General features: G+C 49.3%; 1 long non-coding RNA gene across 1 annotated transcript; it reads left to right on the top strand.

The window, feature by feature from the left end:
- Positions 1 to 10030: 10030 nt before the first annotated feature.
- Positions 10031 to 13732, top strand: LOC120242283. The gene is made up of 3 exons (XR_005531049.1): positions 10031 to 10380; positions 11036 to 11113; positions 13105 to 13732. It is a non-coding gene; the product is annotated as an uncharacterized LOC120242283 (long non-coding RNA).
- The last annotated feature ends 212 nt before the right edge of the window (positions 13733 to 13944 follow it).

The raw sequence follows: 13944 nt of genomic DNA, 5'->3' as shown, positions 1-13944 counted from the left end.
TGTGTAAAGCTGCTTGGGAAGCCACAGGTCCTGAGGAGTTACTGACTGTGTTTACCTCTTGGGGCGTGGGGGGGGGGGGTTGCATTTCCATAGGAAAGCCTGGAAGGTGGGCAAGACACAGAGGGTAGTGAGATGGTGGGCGGGCTGCACACAGAGTTCAGTATTCTCTGGGACTATCTATGCAGTTGATGTTGAAACCCCAATCTCCTATTCTGTGTCTGTTCTGCACTTAGAACCCTGGAGTTTTGGCCATTGGCACTTGGATGTGTCCCAGGCACTGGGGGCTCTATTAGAGTAAAGGGGCACCCTATTCTTCCCCAGCATCTCTTTTCCTCTTACTGTGACGTTCCTCAGTTCAAGGCATGTCCCGCAGCCGATTCAGCAGCTTAGGACAAAAATCTGGGAATCATTCTCCAGTCTTTCCTCTCCTCCCTTCCTATTCCATCAGTTGCAATTTCCCCTTTATGAAAAGGTTCGTTGCCTTCTTTCCCGCCCCCCAAGTAAGGCACAAAGTGCGTTAGCCTGTGCCTGCCCCGTGGAAGTTACTCCCAAACATTAAATGTTCATTTTCGTTCCCTTTACCACCCCCCAAATCTGGCATCATATAGACTTTCATAAGTCAATAATCAGCTTTTAAAAAATTACTAAGAGATTGTTTATTTTAATTGAATTCAGAAGGTGGCTTACCCTCGTATTTTCTTTCAGGAAGAGACCCCCTCGTACCCGGAGAAAAAAAGAACAAGGCTTGGAGAAAAATCAACTTCACGTGCCCGAGCAATGCTTCGTCAACGGTGGAATGCCGCAAACGATGTGATTCTAAAACTTACCGGGAGGCTGGCCTGAGGTTGCCAACTGTGCCTTTTGCCAAATTCAGTAATATTTTAAACATCACTGTCTGCAATAGCTGTGAATTTGTAATTGTGTCCCTTGATCAAACCTTTGACCCAAGAGTTTTGGTCTTGGGGTGCGTGGGTAGCACTTGCGCATCCGAGGGTCATTGGATCAGGCATGGTCAGCATGGAGCCTGCTTGAGATTCTCTCTCATTCTCTCTCTCTCTCTTCCCCTCTCCCCTGCTCATGCATGCTCTCTCTCTCTCTCAAAATAAATATTCAAAATTAAAAAAAAAAAAGTTACAGTCCCGAGTAACTACTTTGAAGCTGCTTTTAGAGAAACCCAAGTCCAGACTTTCAGCCTTATCCCTTCCCCACTCTACCCCAGCTCAGTGCCACACAGGTTGCTCAGCCTTTCGTCCCCTCTGTCCTTACTATTTCCATCCTTCTTCCCCGGGACAGTGTTTCCCTGCCTTTCTCTGATTCAGCATCAGAAAGGCCCCCTCCCCCCCCTCAACTGCCCGGCAATGGAGGTCTGCTCTCCAGAAGCCGAGGAGTGGTGGACCCCAGGCACCTGAATCGCCTGAAACCTTTTAACTGGCGAGGGAAGGAGAGAAAGCTCTGGCAAGCATTAGTCACTTGGGTTCCATTGCAAAAGAGGGAATCTTTTCAAAACAGTAAGTACAGAAATAACAGAAACTTAGAATAAAGGACAGTCCTTGATACCGAATACCTTTTACTGTGTGAACAACTGGCGACATTTTCCTTCCTTTTCAGGTTGTCGTTGACTGGTGAAAACTTAGGGATCCTCTAGTTTTCTTCCCTGGGCGATTTCAGCCTCTGTTTGTAGGCACACTCAACCACCTAGTGAGCAAAACCCTTTCAAGGCCACCGAATGATCTTCTGTTTGGGGAGGGGCAGGGAGGAAAGTGGATCATATGCTGTCTGCCTCACCTTCTTGTTTCATACCCACCGGTGTGGGAGCTCTGGGCTGAGCCCTCGATTACATGCTGTAGGGGGACCATTTAGAGAAACGAGGACCCACTTCTCCGAAGGGGTTTCCTCTTTGACTCAAAGACGGAAAAACAAATCTAAAAGAAATACGACAAGACGCAGGTCCTGAATCACTTGGATCTGTTTGAACTTGTCAGCTTCCCTGAGTTACACTGGGAGTCCCATCCCCCTCTGCCACACCAAGCAGGTCCTTCTTCCTGGGAGGTGACATCTCTAACAAGGTGAATGTCCTTTGTGTGGCTGACAGTGCTGTAATTCACAGTATTTTCCTCTTTTTTTTTTTCCTTTCATTTGAAACTATCCAAATGTCTTATTTTCTCTGGAATTAACTTCTTCCATGCTGACTCTGAGATGGTGAGTCACCACCTTGCGTCTAATCAAAATGTTCAGTGTGAGTGTGTAGAGAATAAGGCTCCGTAGTGGTCTGGGGTTTAATAATGTGATAATATACTTACTGAGATCCTAACAGTGGCGGCCACTATAAACGCGTGATTGCAATTCACGCTCACGACAAACCTGAAGGCAAGCATCATTATCCATATCTGATGGATGAGGAGACTGAAGATCAGAGAGGTTTAGGTGCTTTCCCAGGGGCACTCAGCTGGTAAGTGGTAGAGTCCGGCCCAAACCCAGGCTCACCTGACTCTAAGACCCATGTCCTTCTTGTAGTGACTGTCCTTCTGGGTGACAGCTGTTAGCTCTTCTTACCTTTAACTTACATCTGGTTTGACCACGACTCTGGCCCAGGTGATGTAAAGGAGGTTTTGCATTGGAGGGAAACCTTCCTTTTTCAGTGGGTTCTGTGTGGCGTTGGATGTTGAGTTTCATCCCGGTGACATTTGTTGATGCATCCAACTGCCTTTCTTCTTATCTAAACTCTCCCTTGTCTCCAAAATTTGGACTTTCTTCAGAGAAGGCCTTCTGGGAGGCGGGGGGTGGTGATGGCGGGGGCAGTTATTAGGTCAGGTCAATGTACCCCCAGAAACTTGACCTGACCAACATTACCAAGTTGATGAGAGTCTGGAAGAGAGATGCGTCATCACCAAATTTCCCCAAGAAAGAGGCAGAAACCGTGTTCTATTAGAGTAGCTCATGGTGCGCATTTATTCTTTCTTATCACGTGCTGCTATCTTGACCTCCCGAACCTTGATATGAAGAAACTCAATAGATTCGAAGTAGTTCAGAGAACATGGGAAGAGAGTTAAGTATGAACGGCATTCTCATCCTAGAAGGAGGCATATTTGAAAGGGTACCATTTTCTGATCAGACAGATTTGGGAGTAGACGGATTTTGAACTGGTGCTTTATCTTACCTGAGCCTCAGTTTCCTCATTTTCGGAACAATGCTGAGCATTCCAAACTATTGTAAGAATCTAATAGGGTAATTGATGTAGACTGCTTAACAGTTTGGGGGCACAAAAATAGACACTCTGCAGTTGGTTAACTGATAAATAAAATGTAATTAAATTAATCTTCATAGTAACTTCCCCAGAGATCCCCATTTTCAAGCTGTGCCGACTTACGTGCAGAGGCAATCAGTGACTCATAATAAGAGGTATCATTTATCGGACACATATAGGTGCCATGCCCTGTGCTATAATGCTACCTTATTTCAGCCTAACAAGAACCCCAGGGTGTTGTATGAGTGTTCTCCCCATTTTACAGATGAGAAAACTGAGGCACACAGGGTTTGCCCAGGTGGTGAGGAGAAGCTACAGGATTTGTACTTGGAGGCACTAACTTCAGAATCCCTATGTTTCAGGGGGGACCAAGCTGGTGCAAAGGCCAGAAAGAGCACTGGTGGTGTACGGGGTGCCACTGGTGGGGGGTCTTTCATGTTTCCAAAGGTTGCCCTTGACCATGTGTATGCGAGGGGGATTCTGGGCCAACCCTGCTGCCCAGGCAGGGATATTTATAGAGGGGACATCTCTTCTACGCCCAAGAGGGCGTGCTCCTCACACCCTTTGGGATCCAAAAACCCAGTTCCAAGTGTATCAGCAACTTCAAAGAGAAAAACAAAAACATAAACAGTTCATGCTCAGTCTCTTAGGGGAAAAAAAATGAAAAACAAAGGCAACAAGAAACCTCTCCCATCCATCTGTAACCAAATATATTTTGTGCTTGGTTTCCTTGGGCGGCCTTCTCTTAACAGCTTCTAATTCATAGAGACAAAAAACATAAAACAATTTAAGGCATTGGCACACTCAGCTCGGAGAGGCAGTCTCTTCCCAGGGGAATGTTTTTGGCAGGAGCCTTCCGAGGTTGGCTTCACTGGAGGCTGCGAGGCTCACGGGACGAAGGGAGGAAGCTTTTTTTTTTTTTTGCTTATGCTGTTCCCTGCTTGCCAAGCTTAGAGATATTAGAGGGAAGGAAGGGGGCTGGTCTGGTAATTGCCCAGCGGGCACGTACAGCCAGTTGGTGGAGGAAGATTGTCCCGGGCCCCCTTCACGCACTGTGCCAACTGGGAAGAGCCCTCACCCAGGGATGGATTTACGGCTGGCTGCTCAGAGTGGGATGTATGTTTTGGCTCACGTGCCTGAGAGAGGCACAGCGTCTTCCTCTTTCTTTGCCTCTCTCTCTCTCTCTCTCTCTCTCTCTCGACTTCAGAAGGGAAGGAGTTGGTCATTAATTCATTTGGATTTAGCAATCTGGGCTCTTTCATGGGAGAGAGGCAGGGGCCGTGAGGATTTTGTGTCAAGTTTACTGTGTTCAGTTAATATTTACGTAATGAAATTAATGTGTCCGTAAATGAGTGTTGGTATAATATAAGCCAGTATTTACCCGACACTTCCGGGATGCCATTGCCCCGTTCCAGATACTGACCTTGTATTGTATGATGCAATGGATTCCTATTATTACCCACAATTGACAGGGAAGGAAACTGAGGCACAGAGAGGTGGCTGATGAACACAAGGTCTGGAGTGTCAGAGCAGGGTTTTAGGAAGACAACCACTGTATTGTGGATGGGTAAGTAGAGGCTTGACATTGGGATAGTAGGTACGTGACTTTGGGGGAAGTTCAACCCATCCCCACCTGCTTTCAGTGGATGAGGGTCACCTCTGAAGAGGCCCAGGTTTCAGCAGTGAATTTGTGGCAAAACCAGGTTTTCTGACATATTGGCCACAGTCCCTGCGACCTCTTCCTCTTGCTGTTGAGAAGTCCCTAAACTTTGGGAGACCGGATTTTCATGCTCTTAAGCTCTTCCTCGCCAGGCCCGGGTGCACCGAGAGAAGCAGAGACAACAGTCTCAACCCCGATGAGGGAGGCCGACCATTCCAGGTCACTTGGAACTGAGGAGTTTTCCAGAACATGCTAGAACTGAGACGGCACCGGGGAACTTGTCCCACCCCTGTGTTTACGTTCATGGGAAACTCTCGGAACAGGTAGTGCCTATCTGAACCTGTGCAATGCAAAGCCTTTTGGGAATGCCTCCCAGCACACAGGGCGGGGGTCCTGGGCTCTGGAGTCAGGCAGACCCGGTGTGGGACCTCACTGGCACCGCTGCCTTATCAGCAAGTGACCTTGGCCTTGGGCACATTGCTGACTTCTCTGAACCTCAGTCTCTTCTTCTGTAAGATAGGGGTGATGCTTAAATCTACCTCAGGGGGTTGTGGTGAGGTTGGAGTGGCACATTCCATATAAGATAAGCCTCTCTAACAAGTATACCCTATACTGTATAAGATACACTAGGGACACGTGAAATCAAGCCCCTACCTAGGGCTCCCACCACGTAATTCTAGGTACATGTCAGGGTGGACTCTGAAGTAACGCTAAGCTCACGGACAGTCTATCTTATCAGCCCGTCTCCAGGCTCGCAAACTCGACGTGCCCAGGGCCTGGTAGGAACTGGTCCCCGCTATCCCCGGATTCTCTCCATGTGATGTTAAGAGTCCCCCAACAGCTCCATAAAGGTGTGAGGACTCTCTCACCCCCATTTTCCAGATAAATAAACTGAGACCTGGGAAGGAAAAGAGACTTGCCCAGAATCACTCATGTATTAAGTGGTAGAGGCAAGATTTGAACCCAGACAGCAGTCTACTCCCAGGCCCCTGACCGCGACACGGCTCGCCTTTTCCTGACCGCCTCGGACCCCTGCTTAATGCGCTCCCTCTTCTTTTGCCTGAAGGTATTTTTTCACTGTTTCCAGTTTTCAAAATTTTATTTCACGTCTCCTGAAACAACACCGGGTGAATACACTTTGGTCCACACTGGGTTTTCTCAACTTGGGCACTCTGGGCACATGGAGGCAGATGATCGTTTGTTGTGGGGGCTTGTTGGTGGGGGGGCTATCCCGTCATTGTAGGATGGTGAGCAGCCTCACTGGCCACCTCGCCCCCCAACCGGGTGCCAGAGGCATTCCCACCCCCACTTGTGACAATCAAACTTATGTCCAGATTTCTCGAAGTGGCCCTTGGACGGGAGGAGCAAAATTGAGCCCGGTTGAGAGTCGTTGATCTACATCTCTGTATTCTGATGTGATCATTTCTTGGACCCACGCGCATGCACTATTTCTTTTTAAAGGCTCTTTATACCTGATGCCGAACTGTCTCCCCCAAAGTTGTGCCAATTCCTAAGGCCGCCTGCCGTGCACGGCGACGCTGTTTCCGTGACAGGTGCCAACGATCGGAGTTACCCAGCGTGTTCTTAGGGAACCCTTGACAAGTGCTTGAAGACGTCTGGGTTTGTAGAATGGGGAGGCCGCAGTACATGACCCCAAGCCATCACTTCAAATGGGGGGACTCTGAGACCAGAAGGGGCAGTGGTTGGCTCCAAGTCACACAGTGGCTGAGGAGCCCCTTGTAACTGGAAGCCAGCATCCTGGCCAGTGGCCTCCATTGTTCGGATTAGATCGCTTCATCGACGCAAATGTTATTTCCAAGTTTCCTCGCAGGTGGTGTGCGATTCCATTAAAAAAAAAAAAATTTTTTTTTATTGTCCTGGCTGTGGATAAAGGCAGTGCTTTGGTGGCAGGGCAGGGAGTGATGTATTCTGGGGAGTCGAGGAGCCGGTAAAAGTTTATGGGCTTGCAGCCTGCCACGGACTGGGTTTATTGTCCTTTGTAAATTCTCCGCCATCTTTCTCCCTTTGAAGTCAGGAGCGATGGAGTGAGTGGCTTAATTGATACAGGATGGGAAGGGCGTGGTGATGCTCACAAGAGATAGGGCGGGCATGTTCCTGCAATGGTTCCCCATTCAGTTTATGAGCTCCTCAAAGGAGAAGGATCTGTGGACCCACCTCCACTTAAAATGAGATCAAGCACCTCTCCAGGGCCCCCGTGCCCTCGCCTGCATCTGGCTCTTGGATTTCATCCCCCCCCCCACCTCCCCTCAGGCTCACCATGCTACAGCCATGACCACAGTCTTGTCTTTCCTATTTGTTCCTACCTCAGGGCCTTTGCATCTGCTGCTTCCCTCTGTCTGGGACTCCCTTTCTCAACTTCTTTCCACAGCTGACTCTTCTGCTCATATATCGCCACTCAAAGAGGCCTCCTGGAGCACCCTATTTAAAGAAGGTCCCCCTTACCCCAGTCACAATTTATCGTACAGAGTTCATTCATCTCCTTTTCATGCTCACCATGGGACATGTTCTTATGTGTTCATTGGTCCGTGACGCGGTCTCTCTAGTGAGGATGGGGACACTGACTGTCATGTGTGCAGATGTGTTTCCAGTAGCTGGGACATAACAGCTGCTTGTTAGCTGGTAGTTCAGGAGGGTCCCCTCCACGTAAGACGAGGGGAGACACAATGGAGGCAGGGAAATAAAATACAGGCACAGAAAAGACGCACAAGAAAGCAAGTATTGGTGGTGGTGAATGTAAGAGGTGCAGTGACAGTTCTGAGCAGGCACCCGGGGACCCTGGAAAATTCCTCTGCAGGAGACGGCGTTTGAACTGGCCTTTCAAGAATGTGAAGAGTTTACGTGGGTGGGAAGCAGTGGGCCAGGCGCTGCAGGCCGGTGATTGGCTGGGCTCCTGGGGCAAGGCTGAGGTTTGCTCTGAAGGCTGTGGTCGAGGAGCGGAGTAACAGCGGGTGACACAGGACACTATGTACATGTGGTGGACGGGCTTTGGGACTTGAGCCTCATGCGAGGATTTGCATGGTGCGGGTCGAGGGATGTAAGAGCACGAGCTATCTAGAGTTAGATGGGACTGAGGTTTAGATCTGTGTCCTTGGCCAAGTTACTTATCCCTTCTGGACCTCACTTTCCTCATCTGGAAAATGGGGCTACGTCGTATAGAGCACCTAATAGAGGTGCTGAAAAATAGGGCTGAACAGCATTAGTGATCATAGTCGGTGTCAATAGTATTACCTAAATGAATAGAGTATTATTCCAACTGCTACTATAATCATAGGCTTATGTAGCAGGTGGTGAGCTTCCCATTTTATACATGGAAAAACTAAGGTAGGAGGCGTCTGGGTGGCTCAGTCAGTTAAGCATCTGACTTCGGTTCAGGTCATGATCTCGTGGTTCATGAGTTCAAGCCCCGTGTCGGGCTCTGGGCTGACAGCTCGGAGCCTGGAGCCTGCCTTGGATTCCGTGTCCCCCTCTCTCTCTGCCCCTCTCCCTGCTTACGCTCTGTCTCTCTCTCTCACTCAAAAATAAGCACTGAAAATTAAAAAAGAAAAAGAAAGAAACACTGAGGGCAGAAGCGACCAGTGGCTTGCTCTAGGTCTGTCTGCGGTTTGTTAAATGGCAGGGATTTGGACCTCCCTGTCCCTCTGCGTCTCCCAGTGTCCACCCAGACCTCTGTCTAGATCCAGACCGTGCCCCTCAGGGAGTCAGTTCTGTCTATACTCATGGCGTACGGCCATCTCAGTCAACACGTGACCACCACACCTCGCCCAGACACTTCGGTTTGCGAGGAGGTGACTTGTGGCTTTTTCTTTTTTAATCTGTCCTGGCAAGGCCCCACCACCATCTCCATTCCTGTGGGAGATGCCAGGAGTGACCTTGCGTCCCTGACGTGCCACTTTGTGACTCAGCACTGGGCCCTTCCCATCCCCTGTAGAAGGAAGATGCTTCCTTCACGCTGTGTGGCCTGGATCCACTCACCTCTCCAGATCCTCACTCGCCACCCTTCCTGGGTCCTTCTGGGCACCTCCTCCTTTCTGCCCAGGGACCGGTTAACCCCTCCCTGCCCTTCCCTTGACCGCCTCCTGATCACCGTTTAAGACTCAGCCCCACGCAGCGCTGCCTCCGAGGCAGAGCCGACTTCCTCCCTCCGCTTCCCCATCACAGGACTCACCCGCTCTGCTGACACCCTGGACCTGCTTCGCCAGTAGGGCCGGGACCAGACCCTACATGCTTACTCCCAACCCCTCCACACTCAGCCTTGTCTCCGTCACAGAGAGGAGGAATTCAGCGTGTTTGTGAACAAGTGAGCGAAGGAACGAACCCATGAACGAATTGATAACCACACCCCAGAGCCGCTCAGAGAGTGTGAGCTCAGGAAAAACCCAGATCCGAGTCTAATTCAAGGCTCCCCGAGCCTCGAGCGTCACTCAGCAGGAGGAGATGCTAACACCAGACGGACCCCAAGAGAGTCCAGAACAGCAAGGTCCTCAGAAGGCTCCTTTTGCCTCCCTGGGGCCCACGGGAGATGCCTCACTCGTGTTTGTAGAATAATTACCAAGCGGCAGCCGTGGTACAGCTGAGAGCCGTGGGCTCCTCAAGGCAAGAGACTGGTCTGCGGTCCGTCTCGTAAGCCCAGCTCCCAGCCAACTGCCTGGCACGCAGTAGGTCCGCATCCGACAGGTTGGGGAAACGACCCTCGCCCTGATTAGCCCCCACATCAGAAAGCACACAAGCGCCCTTCATAGTGCGCGGCCCAGCTCTTTCTGCCTTTGCAAAAGTTCTTTTCACTTCTGTGGTCTGAAGCCAGTTCCTTAACATTGTGTAAACACAGTTTTGTGCGGTTGAAAATGTATTTTAAAAATGTCACTAATTACCCCATGGCCTGTAACCACTCTTTCAAGGGCCATAATTGGCCTGTCATGTAAATACCTCATTAGGGGTCTTGGAAAATGGGGTGGATGGGAGGGCCTGGCGTCCCCAGGCCTCCTGGCTACACTTCTCCCGCTCCGTGCCCAGGGGAGACACTGGCGTCCCCTGCGTCAGCGGCCGGAGGGGGAGGAGGAGGAGGAGGGACATTCCCAGGCGGCATCGGGGGCTCTGATGCTCTGGCCCCCCAGACGGGGCCGGGCCGGCAGGCATCCGCACGCGGGGAATTCTCAAGCTACTAAGTTTAATGGGAACCAACTGCCCAGCCCCTCCTCCACCCTCTGTGCCCAGAGAATATGTGCTCATTTCAACTCAAATGACTCACAGATGTGTCTCTCGCTCCCCACTTTCCTTTTCTCCCCCAATAGGCCAGCTCGCGATGGTTCTCCCCCTTTCTGTCAGAACATCTACTGTCCGAGTGACGGGGGTCCGGGTGAGGTAGGCAAACTTCCCAGCTGAACCCATTTTCGAGGTTGGAACACAACGCACCCCGTGCACCACGCTTTCTTCCTCACCAGGGCCTCGAAGGACAGGGGTGAGGTTCTGTTTGTTCTGGATAAAAAACAGTTTTTCGTCCCAGACACGATCGTGGGCACTGACTTTTATCTGCCTTCTTGGAGATTTCTTTTTAGGACTTCCATCCGCGTGTGCAAAGGGTGGAAGTATATGGATGGCATCTGGTCAGACAGGAGCCATTATTTCAGAGATGTGGCGGGAGAGTGAGGGACGGCCATGTCCCCTGAGTTCGTGCTGCCAAAGCTTTCCCCTGGAACCAGAGCTCTGGCTGGTGGTGGGTGATCTTCAGGAGCCCGGGCTGCCCAGGCCTGGGAAGGGCCGGGCACCGCCGGTCTGAGCCACGCCCATGTGGGCTTTGTTGCATCTCCCTGAGGTCATTCTCTGTGCACTTGAGATAATTTGCTCCTGCCTGTCTTTCTCTGTTCTCTGGGAGGCCAGAGCACAGGCCTGGGGACAGCGAGAAGCAGCCAGGTTACAAATCAGAAGATGCTCCCCGGTTTTAAGGGAGGGGGTAAACCAGTTATGAGATGTCTACTCAGTGCCCATAAGACCTGGAGCCTTGGTGGGAGGGGCGAGGGCGGCGGAGAAAGTGTTAAATGAGAGACATGCCTCTACCTATGAGCTTGAGCCTGGTTCAACCTTTTACCCTTCTGAGCCTCAATGTTTGTATCTAGAAAATGGGTACTGATCATTTTCTCCTCCAGCAAGGGAGTTGGCATCAGGATGGGATGAGACCAGGATCTAGCGCCAAGGTGAGCACGTCATGCGCCGTCACGATGACTTACTGGTCTGTCTTCTCATCTGTAAAATGGGGAAATAGCACCGACCTCGTAGGATGGAGGGGGAGTTTCAATGACCTGTGTGTGTAAAGCACTTAGCCCAGTGCCTGACATCCTCTTAGTTATACATTAATCGTCATTCTGACAACTCTGACTTTATTATTACTATTTTCTTGCTTAAATATTTGGGCCATTAGCGGGCTTGGAAACTGCCACACAGAGGGATTAAGTGACTTGCTACGGGAAGTGACGAAGCCCTGACTGGACTTTGGTCCACGTGAGTCTGAGTCTGTAGCCGCAGCTTTGCTCTGTCACCCTGCCTGCATTCACATAGAAGGGACCGAGGCTGTGGGCTAGCGATGGTCATAAAGGAAGGTTTTAGGGGCTCCGTCACAAGAAAAGAGGCAAATGTACGATGAAGGACCACGACTCCTGAAGAAGGGAAGTTTTAGGGGTGTGAAGGTTGTAGCGGCCAGGAGGGTGACATATATAAATAGGGCAAGGGGGAAAGAGACACACGGAAGAAGCGCATATTTTTGTTTATTGCTCTGAATAGAAACTGAAATGATGGCTTTGTGCTTCTGACATTTTCATATTTCGTAGACATTTCTTTTCTTCCGGGATGATAAAATGATTATGAGGGGATGCAACATGCCAACGCTTTTCATAATAGGACCAATAAAAAACACCTAGTGGATTATCTCTCCTTGGATGCTTTGAAAAGAGGCTGTTCTTGGGGCGCCTGGGTGGCTCAGTCGGTTAAGTATCTGACTCTAGGTTTTGGCTCAGGTCATGATCTCATGGTTCATGGGATTGAGCCCCACACTGTGAGCATAGAGCCTGTTTGGAATTCTCTCTCTCCCTCTCTCTGTCTGCCCCTCCCTTGATTGTGCTCTCTCTCTCTCAAAATAAACAAATAAACTTTAAAAAAATTAAAAGAGGCTTTTCTGGTGGCAGGAGAATACTATTTATTTAGTAAATGATGAATTGATCGAGTATGATTTTTTAATCATCAAACAGGCATGTAATTTTAGCAAAAACTGGGACATTTAGAAAAATAGAAGAAATATATATATATATATATATATATATATATATATATATATATAACATTTATTTATCTTTGAAGGAGAGAGAGTGAGCATGAGCTGGGACTCAGCAAAGGATCATAGTTTGCTCAGACTACTGAGTATGTAATATATATATATATATATATATATATATATATATATATATATATAACATTTATCTCTCTTTGTTGGCTGTCCAACTATTTGGCCCTAGGGACCATNATATATATATATATATATATATATATATATATATATATAACATTTATTTATCTTTGAAGGAGAGAGAGTGAGCATGAGCTGGGGAGGGGCAGAGAGAGAAGGAGACACAGGATCCTAAGTGGGGTCCAGGCTCTGGGCTGTCAGCACAGAGCCCAATGTGGGGCTCAAACTCACGAGCTGTGAGATCATGACCTGAGCTGAAGTTGGACGCTTAACCTACTGAACCACCCAGGTGCCCCGAAAATGAAAGAAATCTCTAAAAATGACAGTTCTCGTTTGCAAACATAACGTCTTTTAACGTTTTAGAATGCTTTCGCCTGAGGGGGTTTTTTCTCCAATAGTAAAAAAAAAAATCGCATGATTTTAATAATACTATAAAGGTAATATTGCCTCCTGCCGTTTCCTGTAGTATTTTAACATGGGCATTTCTGTATTGTGTAGATTTTTCTAAACAAATGTGTAGTAACTCACCACTGGTGGCAAGTCTGGAAGTTAATCAGTCTTCCTGGGTTAATAGTCCATCATTTTAATTCTTCACTGTCACAAACAATGTGGCAACGATCATCTATTTTTTTTTTTTTGCATGAAGTTTTTCCCTTTCCTCTCTCTCCTCCCCTCCCCTCCTCCCTCCCCTTCCTCTCCTCTCCTTCCCTTCCCTCTTTTTTTCCTTAGGATGGAAAATTCTGCTTTGGATGAATTTTTAGAAGAAACCTACCAAGGTCAAGCTGTGAACGGCGAAAGCCCCAGATAGGTATCGCCAACTTACCCCCCTCCCCCGCCGGCCGAGAGATTCCACGTGATATCTTGAGGTCCCTCGCATTTTTCAATTTCATGACTTTGGGGACAGCATATGGTCATTTGTGATTCATTGAGCAACATCTATGGAGAACCGTCTTCGTGCAAGGCTGTCGCTGGTGTTTCTCAAGGCTTCCCTCTTGGGTCTTCCCAGGATGAGTCAGAAGCCACAATGAATCAAAGATGTGACCGACCTCAGATTTTCAACTCTTCTCTGGGAACCGGGCCTCACGGGTCTCCGAGGGGACCTCTGACTGTTTGGGGGGGGGGTGGTGGTGCCCAGTGGTCTGGCCTTTCCCGGGAAGGCCGTCCTGATGTGTTTGAGCACCCAGCTTCTGTGGGATGAAAGCAGCCAATGCTCATCGTTTGAGCTCCCTGTAGTGCGTACATAAGTGTCCCAGCATGCATTAAGCACCCCGCCCCCTCCCTACCCCCTCTCTCTGACAAAGCTTTTATATGGAGCACGAGCACCCATAAATAACAGACCAACCTATAAATAAATACAGCTGGGAGCCCACAAAAGCCCTTGACAAATGCTGTTTATTTAATTTCTCGAGTGTGGTCCGTTTGAGATCCAATTGGAAAGGCCCGCTAAGCTTTTAAAAGGCCAGCTTACGTGCTTAATCTTGACCCCCCCCCTTTGAGGGGCCATCTTCCCATCTCCCCCACACCTGCTGAGCTCAGTAAGGCAGCGTGGCTGTCTCCAGGGGCAGGGAG

Source organism: Hyaena hyaena, unplaced genomic scaffold (genome assembly GCF_003009895.1).
Source record: "Hyaena hyaena isolate Hyena2069 unplaced genomic scaffold, ASM300989v1 scaffold_0, whole genome shotgun sequence".
In the NCBI taxonomy this organism is placed as follows: domain Eukaryota; kingdom Metazoa; phylum Chordata; class Mammalia; order Carnivora; family Hyaenidae; genus Hyaena; species Hyaena hyaena.
The sequence above is the reverse complement of the archived record's forward strand: the minus strand, read 5'-3'. Positions and strand labels throughout refer to the sequence as shown.